This window comes from Aythya ferina, assembly GCF_964211825.1.
Source record: "Aythya ferina genome assembly, chromosome: 11".
Classification (NCBI taxonomy): Eukaryota; Metazoa; Chordata; class Aves; order Anseriformes; family Anatidae; genus Aythya; species Aythya ferina.
In genome coordinates this window covers 8579390-8595628 of record NC_140307.1, presented here as the reverse complement: position 1 = coordinate 8595628, position 16239 = coordinate 8579390, and the positions used below count along the sequence as shown (strand labels likewise).

General features: G+C 46.1%; 1 protein-coding gene across 4 annotated transcripts in view; it reads right to left on the bottom strand.

Moving 5' to 3' along the window:
* The window catches only part of ZFAND6 (zinc finger AN1-type containing 6), a 37570-nt gene extending 22043 nt beyond the window's left edge, over nucleotides 1-15527 (bottom strand). The window contains exons 1-2 of one of the 4 annotated variants that reach the window (XM_084531908.1): nucleotides 15314-15527; nucleotides 12763-12857 (exon numbers count right to left, since the gene is read on the bottom strand). The gene's annotated coding sequence lies outside the window, so the exon portion shown is untranslated. Of the gene's footprint in view, nucleotides 1-4954; nucleotides 5375-9220; nucleotides 9342-12762; nucleotides 12858-14263; nucleotides 14690-15313 lie in introns of those variants that run through there. The other 3 variants (XM_084531909.1, XM_084531910.1, XM_084531911.1) reach the window with 3 other exon arrangements.
* Nucleotides 15528-16239: the final 712 nt, after the last annotated feature.

Below are 16239 nucleotides of genomic sequence, written 5' to 3'. Positions count from 1 at the left end.
CCCATTAGAAAACCAAACCATCTCAGTAATTGCTTTCCAGCCTCCCCCCACCTCAGCTCGCACAAACCAGTTTCCACCATGCGTAGCAGAACCGGTGTCAAGCTGCAGGAGCTGCAGGCACTGCTTGCTGAGCCCTCTTCTTCCCCGGCACAAACTCTAGAGAGTGCTATCTCATAGCCCTGCTTTGGCATTGAGGTGCCTGGAGCCAAAGAATCCTGCAGGAACCCTCAAGTTACTCTCCATATTTCTATCACAGCTCTATAAATTAAAAGAAGGCATGTCAGTAATCTGTCAGGTTTCAAATAAATTCTCAAAGTGCTCCAGAAATGACAAGACAGCTACTCTGAAACAGGCAAGACAAAGCCACATTTGGCTTGCCTTGGCACCACACAGCGCACTCAGCCATTTCAGAAATCAGGGGTTGGGTAAAATTAGAAGATCCTAAAATTCCCTACATTCCTTTACGATACCAGACCCAAGTTTAAGGGCCGTACATGGAGGGCAACTCCATAAACTTACTTTCATGCCGTTTCAAAACAGGTTTGGATTTACAAACTGATAAAAATAATACGTAGGAAAGATTCAAACACTTACAAGATTACCCATATAATTACTAAAAGAATAGAAACAGATTCAGTAATCGCTTCTTTTGATATTCAGTGAATAAGTAATCTGCTCACAATACAGCATAAGTTTCACTTATTTTAAGCATATCAAACCCAGAAGAGATAAAAGCCGCTTTAACACGAGTTCCCAAAATAGACAGCTTCTTGCTAACAAAACACCTGTTGCTGAGAACTGACAGTAAGCACAAAACACGTTATAATTTGTTTTTGTAAACAGCACCATGTAGAATTTTAATTAGCTCATAATGCTACAGTTCTGCCTAGGCCTAATGCTCAGGGAGGTCCTGCTCTAATATTAGGGTTCCTAGATGTTAATAAATAAAAGGATCATCATCATCATCACTTCTGGTTAGGGCATCTTGAATTCAACTTAACTTCCAAGAACATTGTGATTATCATGGATGATGTGTTGTTCTATTTAGAATGATGCACCATGTCTAATTTAAGTGTTCAAAATTACACAATACCCTTACTGTGGTTTGATGGGGAATTTAACCTAAAGCTAAAGCCTGTCCAAACAAACAGGGTATTTAGGGACAAGTTTTCTGCAAAAGAGGTATAAGTATAATGTTCCCTGTGGCAAAGCTACATTCCTGGTCTTCTGCAATGCACTTAAATTTAGCCAAGGATTCAAAGGTGCTACTTTGTTTTAACCCCAGTGCGATTCCAGTTCTGTTGTTGTGTCTTTTCAATCAGGAGGGAAGCCAGCTTACATGATCCCAAAGAAATTACTGAATTGTCTAAATAGTAAAACCAATCACCCTGCACAAAACATACAAAAATATTACACAGCTGAGCAGCAGCCACCGCATTGGGCAACTGATATTTATCCATCCCCTAACATTTACTGCCACGTTGCACCAAATATAGGGCTGTATCAGCTAACTGGTCACACTAACCATGAAGCTGTGTGCCTTTCCTTAGTTTCCTTTCAGCTGTCACTTACACTGCTTGAAACACTGCAACAAGCCAGCAACCAAGTGCAACCAACAAACGTGCATCCAATTTGTACTTCCACGTAACCAGTGCAGTGGTTTCATGGTACAGGTAACTTGGGCTTAATGTCAGCACACCAGGAACTGATTTACCTCAAGGACTTTGTTCTTCCAGAGCCTAGAGTGGTTCCTGCATCTGGTTCGTGGTGCAGCTCTACAGTTCTGTGCTAGAAGAGTCAAGGTGGCATTGCTCTGCCGCAAATAGGTGGAACTGTTGAAGTAGTACTGGAACTCAACTCTAGCCACAGCTCCAGTCATAGTGGAAGTCAAGAAAAGATGAAAGCTGCACATGGCACAAAGAGGCCAGGGTGAAAATTACATACGAGATGCCTTATTGCAGCCTTTACTATCTGAGGTAGTATCAGATTAATAGATGAGTTAAATAATCCAAAATTCACCAAGTATAAGGCAATTTCCTTTCTGAAGGTTTCTAAAACTATACTACTTGCTCAGATGGAGGGGTTGTCACAGCATTTAGGAAAAGCTTAAGAACTATTGGAAGAAACTTAACTGAGGACAACTGGCATTTTTCCCATTGCCATCACAGAACAGACAATCAGTTTTTTTCTCCTTCTTTTCTTAGCCCATACAGAACAGACCGCATAGATTTCAGTTACTCAACCTGAGCAGGACAAAAGCCAGAGCTAACTGCCAGCTTTCGAGTAAAAGTCTACGTTGCAGGCATTGTGCTTTAATCACACTTTTTACTTAGTAATAGTCACTTCAGGTACAACTCTGACCTGCGTTTCTGACAGCCAAGTTTGCTATTCGTTCTGTTTTCAGACTAGATTCAACTCCATGAGCAGGCATTTCTAGTACGAGGTCTCCCCCGCTCACTGTCCAGAACACTCAGATCAGCAAGTTAAGAGCACAATAGCCTAAAAATAGCATGGCTGGATGCCACTGTCTCCCATTTAATATGATGGTACCTTTGTACAGAGTTCTTTTTACAATTTTACAAAGAAAAATACAGCCATAAATAGCTTTAAGGGAGGGACTTGTATCCAAAGGACTGAGCTGTTAAGCAGTGCTTTGGGATTCCCCCTTTTTCATCCACCCATATGAGAAGAAATTTGCATTTTGAACAATAATTCTTTAAATACATCTAACTTCTTCTCTTGCCATAGTGATTGTATTCTGCCAGAGAACAGATCGACACATGACAGAGTAACAACACCTTCAGAGAAAGGAAAATTCATGATCTAAAGGAGAAGTACAAAATCACAGAAAACAAAAGCCAGATCTCACTTCAATTACTTTGCCTGGCATACTAAGACCTCTTCATCTATTCTAATGTGTGATACAGAACCTGCTCAGAAGACATCAAACCTCATTTTGTGCAACTGCATGGCTTTCTATCACAGCACTCATTCCCTTTCATTCATAAATACTGGCCAACAGGACTTCTATCAGGAAGCACTGGAAAACAGGACACAATATACCCCATTTATTAAGGCATAAGCTCAGAAATACATGGGAGATCAGCAAGACCAGAGCCCTTCAGTAAGCCCTACAGACACATTCACATGCATCACAGCTTCAGCTGCTACATTACATTAGGCTAATTCCGTGAGTACCATTTGTTTTTCAAGCTGTGGCAATGCACTGGCATTGTCTCCCAGAAACATGTCTCACACTCCTTTTCTGATGGGAACACACACACACACACACAAATTACTACTGTTGAAGAATATTTGTATCCCTTGCATAAAAATCACTAATTTCACTCATAACCCTGGATTTTAAGAGAAGACTTCCTCCTATTTTAATAAATAGCACTGATGCTGCCTAAGAAAACCCAGCAATACCACAACATGCCTTTTACTTCGTATGTGCCACCCTGCACAAGTTCACCAGATAGAGCTATCAGCTCATACAAAGAAGTTTCAGCAAACTCTTCATCTCAGGCCTTGACAGTTTGAGAAATTAAGGTGTCATAGCTGCATCAAGGGCAGAAATATTCCTCAACAGAACAGACTGATATTTCAAGCATTTTGGCTGTGCAGGGGGGGATCTGTGGTAAAAGACAGAAGGATAAGTAGGTAACAACTAATCAGGGATTTATTTAGATACAGAATGACTAGGTATAAACTTAAGACCATGGGTCACATTTGAAGAACACTTTGAAGAACAACAAGCTAACTCTTGCAATAGGATCAAAAAACAGCCAAAAGTTTCACAGACACTAGGTTAGAGAAAAGCAAATGCAGGACGGCAACAATCAACTAAGTGACTGAAGTGTGAAATTAGACTTAAGTTTTGGGCTTGTTTGTTTGTTTTTCTTGTGTTTGTTTGTTGACCCTCCTCCTGCCTCCAAAAAAAAAAAAAAAAAAAAAAAAACAGAGTTTAAAAGCTAGTCAGTTACTCCACTGCTATGCTCAAGAATTTTCAATTGAAATCAAAGCCCTACGCCAAGTTTGACTAGACTTATTAGGAAGGCAAAATATTCATGCACTGCTGCTGGGCCAGTCCACAACAAATCAAATACTCCTTGATCTGAGTATTGGTCTCAGCCTCAGCACAGTTTGTCACACTCAGCTGACAGTGTTTATTATGTAACTAATGACACACTTACCTTGACCTATCGTTACTAATGCCTCCTTCCTGCTCTTCCAGGATACTTTAAACAAAGCCCATGAAAACATACTGATATTCAAAACAACCCAGTTGAGCAATTCTAAAGTCTCTTCCCTAAAAAATTTTCTAGGTAAGTCCGCCCATGTTGACACTGTTTTTTCAGGTATGAAATCAAATGGTTTTGATATCATAAGCCCTAAAATAATTATTTTTCTGGTTACTTTTTCCCAAGATAATAACATTTGGTTGATAGCTAATTCTAATTAGTTCCTACAAAATCACTTAATCAAGGACTGAACACCAATACCCAACAGTACACCATACTAACATGATATTTGGATGGCGGAGGCCCAGCACCAGAAGTCTTGTACATTTCACTTAGGAAACTAACTAGGCAGGAAGAACAACCTGCAAGTGTTTCAGTTTCTAGACACAACACAGGCACTTCCTTTGCCCCTGCCTTGATAAGGCTCTAATGCAAGACGATTCTGTTGCACAGAAAATGTTCTACTACATGGTAAAGTTACATTGAACTAAAGACGCTGATTCCCTATTATAAAAAAAAAAAAAAAAAAAAAAAGAAGCTTAAATTCACACAGCAGATAGCAGAGACAATTTCATCCTTCTTTGCAGCCTCATCTGCCCTGTCCTCAAGAAACAGCATGATCAACAACTGGTTAAATGTTTTCTTCTGACACTCTAACCCAAAGATAAGACTTGTGTATAAAAAGGCATGAAACTGCCCAATTTACTTACAGAAGCTCTGTAGTTTTGCCTGTAAAAGCAGTGATGCTCTTTTGCCTCTCACCTCCCAAAATTTAAAGCCTTCAGTGTCAGCAGCTAAAGCAACTGTCTTCCCCGTGCAGTATTTCCATCAGCCTGATTTTGTACATATATCCAGTGGCATATGCTGTTTAGCCTTCTGCCTTGTCCAAGCTAATGGTGAGAAGTCAAGTCATTGTTTGAAAAAAACAAAACACGCCCAACGCAAAACATTTAAACAGGCCAAGAGCACCTCACTTCTGTCCTCAAAAATCCTGCTATTAAGCTTCCACATTAATTTGATAATGAAGTTTATATTTGTTTCCCTAATCCTTCACATGGATAAAAATGCATTAGCCCTGTGAATCACAGGACGCACCAGCGCGGTGTTGTCTTAAACCCTGGGCTAGTTAAACGTTCAGGTGGTTGTCAGGGCCTGCCAAGTCAGCCGCACTGTTTATAGTTTCGTTCTACAGATACAGGATTATTATATTTCAGACTGACAAATACCATACCCTGAAGGTTAGAGTGCTGTGACACAAATATATCCTGACAGGGCAGAACGGCTGAGCAGGGGTGGTCTTCAGCTTGGAGACCAGAGTTTCGGCTTCTGTAAGATTGCTGAAGCATTAAGTTAAAGGAAGAGCCATACATTTAATGAAACTGTTGCTTAAAAAGGAACTATTTTTAGGAAATACTCAAATGCAAGAGTTCATTTGTTTAAGTAATACTCAAAACATTTTCTTAAGTTGATCTAAATGGAACAGAAGATGGATGAAGTTAGGATTTAACTTGGTTTATCTCTATGTATAATTTAATAGCTAGAAAAGTTACTTTTCTGATGCACAAAACCTGAGTTTCTGTCAACAACCGCACAATGCACAAGCAAATACAACTTCATTGAGGAGAAACAATTTTTACACTGTCAAGGCTTTGTTTTTGCTAATCTCTATTTAACTCAAAAGCCCTATAAACACAGTTGGAAGGGATCTGTTAAAAATATATCACCCCACCCCTTCAATTAAGGGCTGAGAAGCTTATGACACATCTGAGACATCCAACAAGAATAGGGAAGAAAGACTTAATGTTCCTGATATTTCTAAAGGTAAAAAAAAAAAGGCAGGTTTAAAAAAACTTAAACCTTTCATGCCTCTGTTAAATGGATTTTAAAGCAAGGACAGTCCCTTACCTTAGCTGTTTTTATTCCTTTGTTGGTGATGTGTAATTAACTGCTTATTTTCACAAAACCTTACTACAACGTAAACATCACTGGCCTAATCATCTGCCCCACCCAGACCAGGCTCCACACCAGAGGACAGCAGCCATCTCCTCGAGGAGCCTTGTATCTGTCCACCAGGGCCACACCTCCAGTACCAACCTTCTCTGCACCAGCACGGCTGCAACGATCGCCAGCTACTCACCCCTTTACCGCGTCTTTCCTAGGAACTGCAATGAAACCTGTTAGCAGGCATAACTCACGTCTAAAACCATGGACAGATGTCCCTTTTTGGTAGGGCTGAAGGTCTGTGAGATGACATTATTCACCCACTTCCCTCCCTTCTGCCTTGGGCATGAAGCAATTAGCAGAAATGATCCCTGAAGCACTTGGGGAACACGGGGAGGAAGAGTAAGGGAAAAGAGCCAGTTGGGTTGGCTCGAGCCACTAATTTAAAACAATTTAAGCGAGCCTAGTTGGCTTCGCCCCCAGCACCCACAGGACCCACTGTGCTGGGAGAGCAGCAGGAGGCACCACACAGAGCAAAAGGCACTCGGCAACAAGCAGGGCCCTGGAGCCCACCTGGCTGTTTGCAGGGTGGACAGCTGCCCTCCCTAAGGCTACCGGCATGTTCTACAATGACTGCCCCAGGGGAGGTGCACAGCCTTCTCCAGGAAGCATTAAATGGAAGCAGAGCGTGGGGTGACCATGCCAGCAAGCAGAAAGCCACCCATGTCACAGCATCAGGAAGAGGTGCCAGCAGAGGAGGGAGCACAGGTCCTCTCTGCCTCACCAACAGGGGAGACAAGGTCCAGCCCTGCATTCTGTACCCAGGCTGACAATCCCTGTACGAATCTCTTATTCACATCAGAGATGTTATATCCCATCCTGGCGCAAGAAGCAGACATGTAAATCCCACAGCACACAACACATTCACAGCATTTAAGGCTCGCAGATGGAGCATGTGCAGGAGGTTTTTCTGAACAAGAAGTGCTGGAACAACCAATCGGTGTGCGGGGACAACACGCGTCCTGCCAGTGACGGCTCTCAATGCAGACAAGAAATATTTGCTGTAGCCTGAATACAGAAGTTGTACAGCTGTGCCAGCAAAGTGGTATGTTTATCCTTTAGGGCAGATTTGCTTTCTACAAACAGCCTGCGTTAGAATTGTATACATGTGGTGAGAGAGTTGAGCACTTCACTTCTGCATTGAACACATCAGTAAAATTGGCCCCAGATAAGCTCTTTCCTAACTAAGTTGGGGGGCAGAGGGGACCAGGGAAGAACTGCTACTCATACACCAAGCAGTACGATTCAAGTTGCCTGATGCATGCAGCTTTTCTTCTGTTTTAAGCAAAACCAGCTTTTGGCCAAACACAGTGTTCAACAGCACACAAACACCTAAGTTTGCTCCAGTTTGTTTGATCAAGTCTAATGCACGTACTCATACCACGCATTTAGAGGAATGAAAGCAAACTATTCTATTCTTCTTGCCCTCACCCGAGACATGAAACCTAGACACTCAGTCTCGGCCTAGCATCAGTTGTAAAGTTAAGAAATGAATCAAACCCCGGGGATTTAAACGTATATATCCCCTTATGCAAGAGATCTGGCTCACCTCTCGCCTAAAGGACTGTGCACAGTCATTGCTCATTCTACAGAAGCATATTCAAGGTTTAAATATAATCTACAACAAAAAGAAATGCTGTAAACAGAAAGCAAAAGCAAATTAGTAATTCAGACCTATGAGCCACTGAAGTATGGCAAGATGCCAGCGTGTCAAGGTGCTTTGACATATTTTTTAAGAAGTAATCTGTAGCCAGCATTTCTGGAGTAAGCAAAACGGCTCAGTACAAAACTGAAAGCATGGGGTATACTTTAATAGCCACACTTTTGTTTATGTTCGCTACAGGTTTAAACAATAGCTTTCCTTTGCCGCTTGGAAGACTGCTGCTCAGTTTTCACAGCCATTCTTCTGTCATCTCGACTAATCATACAAATCCCGCCAAACTCCTGACTTAGTCTCAACAAGTATTAGGGCCACGAGTATTTCTTTCCAGTTCCCAGGAGCAGCCGTGTAGAGACACAATGTTTGTTTTTTTTTTTTTGTTGTTTTTTTTTTTTTAATAAACAACAGGAAATATTTAGGGAAGCAAGAAAATATAATCATCGCTCTGAAAGCATTGTTCTGTATGTGGCCTCGTCTAACATACTTGTCAAAGATACCAAAAGGATGACGATTAAAACAAAAAAGTCTTCATTCTCATTAAAAGCCCCGACTTCCTGACTCGCCACTTCCTGCTCTCCTCCCTCTCGCCCTCATCCCATGCCACCCGTGGCAAATCACACTTGTCCTCTTCCCAAAGGTCTTTCAGAGGCACCAAGGATCGCTAAAAATAGTGCTGGGAAGGCCTTAGATGACACACCTGGCGCAGAAACTAAAAATAATCTCCCCTCGGAGCAGACACCCGCTACGGTCGGACAACAGAGGATTCCCGAGAGCCAAACCCGCTCCCCCCCAGCTGGCTGGAGGGGCAGCAGCTGCCCTGGGGGCACCACCACAATTGCCCTGCCCGTGTCCGTGAGCACAGCCCCGAAGCCGAGGAGAAAGGAGGCGGCGAGCCGCGCTCCGTGCTCGCAGTTCGCAGCGATCTTTGTTCTGCACGCCGAGGACCTGCCAGGCGTTCCTGCGAGCGAGAGGGAGCAAAGCCCGAGACAACAACGGCGGAGCGGGGCTCGGCGGCACAACAATGGGCCATTTGAGACAACACCGCCCGCAGCAAACGCTGCCGCGGGCCGGCCCCGCAGCGGCTGTCACGGCGAGCTGCCCCGCAGCCGGGCACGACCCCAGGGGCCGGAGCTGGAGCCGCTGCGGCTCCCCCCGGGGCTCCCGGCCGTGCCCGAGCTCCCCCCCCCCCCCCCTCCGCCTCCCCGCTCCCGCCGAGCCCCCCGGCAGCCAGGCTGCTGCCCGCCGAGCCCCTTTTGTTCTGCTTGCCGGCCAGCGGGGGGGCGCTAGGACCCGGCCGCGAGGGGAAGGTGCCTACCGCCGCCCGGCTCCCCGCTCCGACCCCGGCTCAACTTCACTTCTTGCTCCCGCGGGGAGGGGGGGGGGAGGGGAGGGGGGGGAGAGCTCTCCCGGCGCAACCCAGCCTGCGCGCGCCGCCTCCACCGCGATTGGTGGAATGAAAGGAAGGCACCGCCCCGCCGGCCCGGCTCCGCGCTGCGATTGGCGGAGCGGCGCGTCTGTTAGTTAAAGAACTTTTTCCTCGCTAGCAGGTTCGGTTGAGGCAGCGCTTCGAGCACCCCCCCCCCCCCCCCCGGTGCTGTGTGTGTGGGGGGGTGGCTCTTAAAGGGGCCGCACCCCTCCGCCGCCCTCCACGGGAGGCAGCGCCGGGAGCCGCGTCCCCCCCAGTTCCGGGGGTCCCTCCGCGGGGAGCAGCGGCACCTCCGCGGCCCCTCCGTCGCCCCCGGCCGGGGAAGGGCCGGCCCGGCTAAAAATAGGCTCGGCGGCCGCTGGCAGGAGGCTCCCGGCGCTGCGAAGCGTGAGTCAGCACGGCCAGAGGCGGGCGGCGCCTCGGGGGCAGCGGCTGCGGGCGCTGCTGGAAACTTGGGGGGGGGGGGTCGCTGAGGCCCGATGGAGAGGGTCAGGCAGGGGAAGCTCAGGCGCTGGTCTGCAGGGACGTGCTGGGTTTGTGCTGAGCGAGGGGGAGAGGAGAAGTCCTTCACAGGACAGTTCTTGCCTCCAGGGACACGCTGGAGATGGCTGTGCTGCCATACAGCCCCTCACTTTCCCAATGCAGGTTAGTCAAGCTCAAACAGCTTAGCACGCGGTGGTTCCCACCGAAAAGAACAAAAAACACCGTCAAGAAGGACATCTGATTCCTCTAGAGCAGTCACGTAACCTGTCCCGTGCTGCCTTCTCTTGTAGAGCGATGTATCGCCCCGCAGAGCCAAACTGAACTGGAAAGCAGCAGTTCGTACAGCTGTTAGGTTAATGAGCACAAAGCATTGCAAGACTGGAGTTAACTTTAACAAGATTTACATAACTTCCCCCGCAGAACCTAAAACGAGCTGTAAGAACCAGACGTTAACCCTTACACTTGAATCCTGCGCTGTACGTGAGCCAGGACTTCAACAGTGTTTTAGGAAGTCAGCCGGCCCCCTGAGGATAGCTGTGGGGCCGCTTGCAGGACACTGCTGACCAAACGCTATCAAAGCAATCAAATCCAAGCACACAGTTCATGCAAATAAAACGCACCAGGAAAGCGTCCTCCAAGAATCTCAGTGACCAATCTTGGAAAGCTTCAGTGCAGAGCACATTAACTTTAGGCCCATAAAAACAACGTCAGAAGTCACCAATCTTATCACCAGAGCTGCCCAGTAATGGCAGAGGACATGACAACCCTAAAGCCACTCTTGTTGTTTGGGTACTTTCAAAAGGAAAAAAAAAAAACAACTATGTATTAACCTGCAACTGTCTGGCTCTGTGTGTTATTACAGAAGTCTAACCACCTGGCAACTGCAACAGTGATGAAAAATAACTTTTATCATTGAACAACGCAACTCATACTTCTGTTAAACAGGCAGCTAGCAGCTCCTTATCGCTTCAAGGGAGAAGTTTCATTCCTCTTTCTCCCCATCTTTCCCCTCCCAGCCATGCAGCCTGGCCTACTGCCTTACTACAGCTCTGGTGCTCATCAGCCCCTTCCATGCCCCTCTGACTCACTGATCTGGCAGGAGCTTGGCCAGCTTCTGATAAGCAAGAGCATGGCTCACCCAGAGCATCCAGGAAATGGCAAAGCAGATTCTCCTCTGTTCAAGACTGACCTCCTAGATTTGTTAGTCCCTCTTCAAAAAACAAACAAACAAACAAAACACAAATAAACAAACAAACAAAAAAAACACCACTGTCTTACTAAGAATGCTCCAGGAGTAATTTGCTACCCTCGCAAAAGTAATAGAACCCAAAAATCTGTGAAATAGGGGATCAAAACTAGGTTCACAGTTAGCCCTGCCTCACTGAACCAGAATTCATGGGTACACACATCTACTTTTACATGTTGGAAATCCAAACATATATAGAAAATGCTACTCAAGTTGTTATCCCATGCTGAAGACGAACTAGTAGAACTGAACACTAAAAAACTCAATTTATAAGCTCAGTTTCTGCAAACAAGTAACCTATTTTCCCTGACAACACAGGCACATTTGGGAGGAAGTGCAGAGGCATCATTTTTAGGTCTGGGCTCAAGTTAGGCCAATATCTTACAATATCTTTAGTAACACACAAAAACATGAAACAGCAGATTGCAGCTGCGAGTACACTAAACAGGGAAGCTTTGACAGCAGCATAAAAAAGATTCGGTTTGCTGCCACTGAACTTTGCTCTGAGGACAACAACAAGAGAGAGCACCTGACTCTCATTTGACTATTGTAATCATGGAGCAGCTAAAAGCCCATTTGTTCTGCAATCTTACATATACAGAAGACAGCAAGTTTGGAGGACTTGACAGCTCAAGAGATCAAGAACAGAGCCTTTCATCTTTAAGTCACCAGTTCAAACAGAGACCAGAATAGTAGCGATCAAAAGCTACATGTGATGGCTGTTCAGGGATTAGATAAAGAGATGGCTACTGGCTCTCCAGTTCCCAAAAGATCACTGTGAAGCACACCAGCTTTCCTCACAATTTGCACCTGTTTTCCACCATCTTGAATACAACAGAACTTCTGGATTTTGTACACGTTAATAAGTAGCACAGTAACAGAACTGGTGCTTTCACACACTGAACTTGTATTGTAGAAAAGGACTTTACCCTCTCCTTGTCAATTGTGTCAGCATTACAGTATGTGCTGATTTTTTTAAAACAATTACAGCTCTGTCTTTTAGATTATTTATTATTATTAGAAATAGCTTTAAGTTGAATATTTAGTTGAATATTGTTTTTGTATCCTCAGATGTTGCAATACCTGTTTACAAACTCCAGTTCCCATAAATTTGCTGTATAAGATTTTTTGCAAGTATAGAAATTTAGAAGCACATAAGCATAGGAATTTCAGAACTTTGCCATTTAAGAAACAGCTCTGAGAAGTTGGCATTTTTTATCTTTTTTTTAATCAAACCTAAACAAACTGCCTACATACAGAAGGAAAATCCCTGCATGATAAAAGAAACATTTCCTTTTTGTATTCTTACACATTCTTCAATATATCAGTGTGCAGTTTCTTGAAAGTCACTTAGTGGTAGCCTCTTTCCAGCCTGCTTTTACTTTAAAGAGTCTGCAACAAGTACCTGGAATTTCAAGGCAGGACAGGCAAGATGAAAACAAGGTCTCAGTATGTGTTGACTGAAGGTTCTGAAGTACAGGTTTGTTGCCCTGGTACAAATACCACTACCAAAAGCAATCTTCTACACTACCCCAGCAAAACAAAGCTCCATACTTGCAGTAGCATATTACTTCGTGAGAATAAAGTTGCTGGTAGCAAGCCAAAGTCCTAGAAACTTCAGTATCCTTAGCAGCAACTAAGGAGGCCCTTGCATACAAAGAATTCAGCTTGCTACTCCAAGAGTCTAGAGAGTGCAACATACCAGACTGATGAGATTTCAGTAAGCTTGAAGAACTTCCTGAGATTTCTCTTGCTGCTTTGAATCCAAGATGTATTACCGCACTGTGATAATCAAATCTGGAAATAACAGAAAAAGGTACATGTGGTAAATATCAGGTCTTCATCAGAGAGAGCTGGTTAGTTGCCTGGATAACCATATTTACGCACCCAACATTCCCCTGGAAGTTCAGGCAGCTATCTCAAATCACCCAAAGGTTAGCATGTTAAATTCCAACTGCTTCCTTCTGCACAGGGAGTAAGCCATTAAGAAAACAGCTTTCATTTCCTCCCCACCCCCCTTTTTTGTTCCACTCTTATCTCCTCGCTTATAAAGCTGCAAAGCCGTAATGAGTCTTAATCACTCAGCAGTCACCATATTGCTATTATGACTTTTTTTTTTTTTAATATATGTATTTTTAAGATCAGAATAGGGAATGACATCTTGTTCAGCTACACAGCTGAGGACTCCAGTGCCAGATGCCACGCATCACTCTCTTCAGAGTACTTGAGAAGGGATCCAGACATTTTGAAAGACTTTTCCTTGTCATCAGGTATCTCTTGGGTAGAAAAAAATGCTGATTTCCATTGAATTTAGCATGCTCCAAGAACATCTATATATAATCTGTAATACTCTTTGTAGTTTAAATCAAGTATCTTGAACACAAGTCAAAGTCTATTCAGTACTTAATTAAAAGAAAAAGGTAGATGTACAACTACTAACTGCCAAGAAAACAGAGCTGGAAGTTTGTGCACTTACAATTCTCTCAGAAATCAAACTAATTTATACAGCTATTACAGAAGGACACACCTTTGCAGAAACAAGGATTACCTTTATCTGTAACCACAGCAGCTTTTCACTAGTTTGTGTCAATGCTACTCCCCTCCTGATAACTTGCCACTATCTCTTTCAAGCTATTTGTACAAGGTTTTGTATGTGCCATCTGACATCATAAAGTAACAAAAACCTGAAAGGTAAACTTACATTCTTACACTCTCAAAAGTGGTCTGTAACATGCAAGTTTTTCGTCTTTGTCAACAACTCATGATTAGTCAAGAGGTAAGTTTATTTTAATCTGTTGTTATTTTAATATGATTCATACTTTTCTAAGACAAAAGTTATTTTAAGAGGATCCGCAGAAATACATACATAGAGGAAGTTCTTCACTACTGAAGACACTATCTGGAAAGCAGTACAATCAAGGAATTATGCCACTGACGTGTCAAGGATTTGATACTCACTATCATGAGGAACAAAAATTCCCCCAGAACACACTGTTATTTTGGCCAGAACAAATACATACGAGGCAAGAGCCAGTCCCCTTGTTCTAGGCCAAGGGATAATTAATACGAAGAACAGGTGTAGGCACCCCAGCACTAACTAAACAAATCAGGCCAAATTCAAAGAGCAATGCTAGAAAAGTTAAAGGAGACACAGGAAAGAAACTAAGGAATTGACATATTTGCTTCCTCAGCCGCTGAGTTACCATCGTCCACGGTTCAGAAGAGGATTAGCGCTCTGCAAAAGGAATTATTTACGATGACATCAGACAAAATCATTTGCTTAGAAGCAGGAGGAAGAGAGGAGCTGCTTTATTATTTATTTTTTTTTTCCCCTGGAGTTCATAGGGCAGCTCGCAAAGCTGCACCCTTCCCTCTGCGGCGCACACAGCCAGCCTGGCCCGGCGAGGAGGAGGGCACGGACCCTTCGGAGAAGGAAAGAAAGCCAGCACGCTGCCTGCAACTCTTATGCAATGACACCCATTATAGGGCAAGCCTGAACAAACATCCAGGGAATGGACTTCAGAGCACAACTGTGAGCTCCACGTCGGTCCGCGGAGGGGGCGAAGGAGCTGCCCTTGGTTTTGCTGAACGCCTCCACCTTACGTCAGCACATTTGGTGGAGGCTCCGCCGGTAGCAGCAAGGAGACAAATATTGGTTTTTTATTTCACAAGACACCCCCCCCCCCCCCACACACACACACCCCACACACACACAGTCCTTCGGGGGCCGTGGATGCCCGCAGCCCTTATCTCTCGCTCCAGCCTTTTTATTTATTGTGTTTTGGTTTTTTTTTCAGAGCCCAGAGCGAGTTCAGCTCGGTTAAACCCAGCCGGGCTCCTCGCCGAGCGCCACAGGGACGCCGAAAACGAACTTTTTTCCCTCTTAAAAACACCAAAAACGCTGACGAGACGGCCCCTGCCTCTAACGGCGAGGACTCCCTGAGGGGCTGGCAGCGCCCTGCCCCGCGGGGAAGGCCCTGGCGGCCGGGGGCAGCCCTCACCCCACCGGGGGGGGCTCCCAAACGCCTCACGACCCCCCCAACCCCCCCGACCACCGCCCCCCCAGCACCCCCCCAGCACCGGCCCTCAGGCAGCCGGGCGGGCCCGCAGCCCCCTCACAAGGACACCTCTGCCCCGGGAGGGCTCCTGCGCACGCAGCCCGGCGGCCCCGAGAGAGAAAAAAAGATAAAAATAAGGAAAAAAAACGGTCCACGAAGGAGCCCCCCCCCCCCGCCCCGCCGCGCTCCCCTCACCTGCCCGCGGCCCCGCTCGCTCCTCACCAAACTTTCTTTTTTTTTTTCTTTTTTTTTTTTTCCTCTCCGCCTGCCCTCGCCCTCGGAGTGACGCGGGCGGGCGCGGATTGGCGGCGCCGCGGAAGGGAGGCGGTGGTAGAGGAAGGGAGGGGGGGGTGGGGGCGGTGCCTCGGCGGGTTGTGTACGGCGAGGAGGCGGCGGCGACGTGAAACGCAGGATGGGATTTAAAGGGGCAGCGGCCCGGCACCCCGGGTGCTCCCCCCCCCCCCTCCCCGCGTCACGGCACCGGTCCCCGTTACCCCCCACCCCCCTCCCACCCCGGGGCCCTGAGGCGAGCTCGGGGCTGGGGGGGGGGGAGGACACGGCCGGAGCTCTCACACCTCCGGGCTGCTCCCTTCAGGCCGGGTCGCAGCCTGGCTGAGAGGAGCCTGAGAGGCCGCCCCCCTCATAAATAAAATAAAATAAAATAAATAAAATAAAATGTTGTGTCCCGTGTTCTACATTCGCGAAGGATCAGCGCTCGCTGGAATCAAACCCGCCCGAGGGGACTGGCCTCCCGGGGGGCCTGCGCCTCCCCCGGCCCTGTCAGCGCTTCCCCAGGGGAGTCAGCTGTGGGTTCCAGCTCTCCTCCTGGTCCCCAAAATGTTAAAATGTCACCTGGCCCGGCCTTCTTTGTGCTAATTTTATTAAAATTAGGGGCTCCGAGGTGGTGTGCCACAGCTTATTTTTATACTGAATGTTTTTATGTCGCACCCACAGCACGGTCTGGCGTAATTTCTCTGTCAGGGAAGGGTGTGAGGTGAAATTTAAGGATGATGGGGGCTCCTAGCAGATAGGGGGGAGGACGGGACTCCAGAGAGATGAAACAAAGCAAATGAGAGCGGAATTTATCTGTGGATAGCGCAGGGTAGGGGGCCATGATTGCA